Source organism: Schistocerca americana, chromosome 3 (assembly GCF_021461395.2).
Source record: "Schistocerca americana isolate TAMUIC-IGC-003095 chromosome 3, iqSchAmer2.1, whole genome shotgun sequence".
In the NCBI taxonomy this organism is placed as follows: Eukaryota; Metazoa; Arthropoda; class Insecta; order Orthoptera; family Acrididae; genus Schistocerca; species Schistocerca americana.
Genome location: NC_060121.1, coordinates 591,027,918 through 591,031,905, shown reverse-complemented (window position 1 = coordinate 591,031,905; position 3,988 = coordinate 591,027,918). Strand labels below are relative to the sequence as shown.

The window sequence follows — 3,988 nt, the reverse complement described above, 5'->3', positions numbered from 1 at the left end:
TATTGTGCCTTAACCTAACCCGTATTGTGCCTTAACCTAACCCGTATTGTGCCTTAACCTAACCCGTATTGTGCCTTAACCTAACCCGTATTGTGCCTTAACCTAACCCGTATTGTGCCTTAACCTAACCCGTATTGTGCCTTAACCTAACCCGTATTGTGCCTTAACCTAACCCGTATTGTGCCTTAACCTAACCCGTATTGTGCCTTAACCTAACCCGTATTGTGCCTTAACCTAACCCGTATTGTGCCTTAACCTAACCCGTATTGTGCCTTAACCTAACCCGTATTGTGCCTTAACCTAACCCGTATTGTGCCTTAACCTAACCCGTATTGTGCCTTAACCTAACCCGTGTTGTGCCTTAACCTAACCCGTGTTGTGCCTTAACCTAACCCGTGTTGTGCCTTAACCTAACCCGTATTGTGCCTTAACCTAACCCGTGTTGTGCCTTAACCTAACCCGTGTTGTACCTTAACCTAACCCGTGTTGTACCTTAACCTAACCCGTGTTGTACCTTAACCTAACCCGTGTTGTACCTTAACCTAACCCGTGTTGTACCTTAACCTAACCCGTGTTGTACCTTAACCTAACCCGTGTTGTACCTTAACCTAACCCGTGTTGTACCTTAACCTAACCCGTGTTGTACCTTAACCTAACCCGTGTTGTGCCTCAACCTAACCTATGTTGCGCCTTAACCTAACCTATGTTGCGCCTTAACCTAACCTATGTTGCGCCTTAACCTAACCTATGTTGCGCCTTAACCTAACCCATATTGTACCTTAACCTAACCCATATTGTACCTTAACCTAACCCATATTGTACCTTAACCTAACCCATGTTGCGCCTTAACCTAACCCATGTTGCGCCTTAACCTAACCTATGTTGCGCCTTAACCTAACCCATGTTGCGCCTTAACCTAACCCATGTTGCGCCTTAACCTAACCCATGTTGCGCCTTAACCTAACCCATGTTGCGCCTTAACCTAACCCATGTTGCGCCTTAACCTAACCCATGTTGCGCCTTAACCTAACCCATGTTGCGCCTTAACCTAACCCATGTTGCGCCTTAACCTAACCCATGTTGCGCCTTAACCTAACCCATGTTGCGCCTTAACCTAACCCATGTTGCGCCTTAACCTAACCCATGTTGCGCCTTAACTTAACCCATGTTGCGCCTTAACCTAACCCATGTTGCGCCTCAACCTAACCTATGTTGCGCCTCAACCTAACCTATGTTGCGCCTCAACCCAACACACGTTGGGCCTCAACCCAACACACGTTGGGCCTTAACCCAACACACGTTGGGCCTTAACCCAACACACGTTGGGCCTTAACCCAACACACGTTGGGCCTTAACCCAACACACGTTGGGCCTTAACCCAACACACGTTGGGCCTTAACCCAACACACGTTGGGCCTTAACCCAACACACGTTGGGCCTTAACCCAACACACGTTGGGCCTTAACCCAACACACGTTGGGCCTTAACCCAACACACGTTGGGCCTTAACCCAACACACGTTGGGCCTTAACCCAACACACGTTGGGCCTTAACCCAACACACGTTGGGCCTTAACCCAACACACGTTGGGCCTTAACCCAACACACGTTGGGCCTTAACCCAACACACGTTGGGCCTTAACCCAACACACGTTGGGCCTTAACCCAACACACGTTGGGCCTTAACCCAACACACGTTGGGCCTTAACCCAACACACGTTGGGCCTTAACCCAACACACGTTGGGCCTTAACCCAACACACGTTGGGCCTTAACCCAACACACGTTGGGCCTTAACCTGCTCTGTAATTGTCATACGACGCGTTAAATTAGTGTAGTGTTGCCTAACTGCAACCCCCGCAATATAGTTTGCTACTCGCACTGCCCGGTCCCCAGAGTATCGCTTCATGTGAAGCACCTTGCAGCTATACACTGTAATGCGGATGGCAGTAGGACGTACATGCTCAATGCCCTTCGCAGTTGTTCATTGGCATTCGCATGGCGAAGCACAGCCTACGTTGTGGTACGGCTTGTGTCAACTGTCCGCTGATGTTGTACGTCCAAATCACACACTGTACTGCACATTGGTCCTCATGTACTGAATGATACATCGTGGTACATGTGTGACCGTACCACGACTGCGCCAACAACGGCGAACCATACGGTCCAAATATTGTGCACTCAGCTACGTGTCGTCTCCCTATAAGAGCTGGATTGCAGTATGGTATGCCGTGGATGGCGATCAGCATGAGCCGTCTGTTGATGTAGTGGCGCGTGTTGTCAGACGTAGTCGTCTCCTCTCACACACCGTGATAGCATGGTGCACTGCGTTCCACATCTGCGACATGCGACAGAGGCCGGTTGACAGTCGTTCGCGCAATGGACATCGCATACGTACGGGGGCCACCTTCCACGTGTTCGCGAAGCGTGCACATGTTGTTGCGTGTATGTGGGCAGACATAGTGTGTCGTGACACCTGACACAGGCATGCAACAATCGTTGAATTTGCAAATGGCGATGGACGTCTACGTTTGCTGGTGACGTTACGCAAATGAACAACTGGTAAACCGTTGTGGTGCGGTTGTTCTCGCTAGAGGTGAATCAGTGATGGCGACGATCGGTTGAGCTACCAACCGGTTGTTTCAGCGATACCCACCATGCCCACGAACGTGAATGGCATGTGGGTGTGAAGCGATACGCGGCGGTGGCTGGGTGGGACCGTCCCCGGCCGGTGAGGGGGGGCCTCCCGGCGTGCTGGCCGCGCGGTGCGTGGGCGCACGCGCTACAGCCGGCTGGTGGGGGCGGCCAGTGGCAGGCGCGCCGGCCGACGGAGGCGGCAGGCGGCGCAGCTGCGCGCCGGCGCACCCTGCACGCGGCGCCGTGCGGCCAAAGTAGGTCCTCGCGGGCCCGGTGCGAAGCGCGGTGGACATCTGCAGTGTGCTGGTCCGATTGAGGACTGTGTGCGCTGAGGATGCGCCGCCGCCCGGCGCTCGGCGCCGCGACGCCGTCTGCTGCTCGGTCGCCTCTGCGGTTCTCGCAGGTGGATTGTATCGCAGCTGTGCGGACGTGTTGGCGCGTGCGCTGTGCTGGGAGAGTTCGCTTCGGCACCCAAGTGGGGCTTTTGTCCTTCTGTGGCGCTGGCGTTGGAGCTGCCGGCCACCGTAGGTGGCGCGTGTTGTCTCCCGCCGGCAATGCCACGACAGCACGCTCCCGGGCCTCTGTCGGCAGCGGCAAGCTCAGTTGGGAGCACGGGTGGTCGCACCTAAAGCGTCTACTCGCCAAACTCCGGGCGATTGCGCCACTCTCGAACCCGACCAAGTACTTAGGACGGCGCTGCGCGCCGCCGGGACCTGAGAGGGTTTCGAGGTGTATTGTGCAGGGGAGCTCAGCCTCCTCCTGTTTGCAGAATAATTGAGCGGACGCTTGCGTGTTCGCGCGGGCCCCCGGGACACACTCCCGGGCGGCCGGCTGCTCAGCTCTAGTTGACGCAGCTCCCTGGTTGATCCTGCCAGTAGTCATATGCTTGTCTCAAAGATTAAGCCATGCATGTCTCAGTACAAGCCGCATTAAGGTGAAACCGCGAATGGCTCATTAAATCAGTTATGGTTCCTTAGATCGTACCCACGTTACTTGGATAACTGTGGTAATTCTAGAGCTAATACATGCAAACAGAGTCCCGACCAGAGATGGAAGGGACGCTTTTATTAGATCAAAACCAATCGGTCGGCTCGTCCGGTCCGTTTGCCTTGGTGACTCTGAATAACTTTGGGCTGATCGCACGGTCCTCGTACCGGCGACGCATCTTTCAAATGTCTGCCTTATCAACTGTCGATGGTAGGTTCTGCGCCTACCATGGTTGTAACAGGTAACGGGGAATCAGGGTTCGATTCCGGAGAGGGAGCCTGAGAAACGGCTACCACATCCAAGGAAGGCAGCAGGCGCGCAAATTACCCACTCCCGGCACGGGGAGGTAGTGACGAAAAATAACGA

At 54.2% G+C, this 3,988-nt stretch overlaps 1 non-coding gene across 1 annotated transcript in view; it reads left to right on the top strand.

The window, feature by feature from the left end:
* The first annotated feature begins 3,490 nt into the window (after positions 1–3,490).
* The window catches only part of LOC124608873, a 1,910-nt gene continuing 1,412 nt past the window's right edge, over positions 3,491–3,988 (top strand). Inside the window, exon 1 of the ribosomal RNA XR_006979428.1 lies at positions 3,491–3,988. This exon is cut by the window's right edge and continues 1,412 nt beyond it. This is a non-coding gene — a ribosomal RNA (small subunit ribosomal RNA).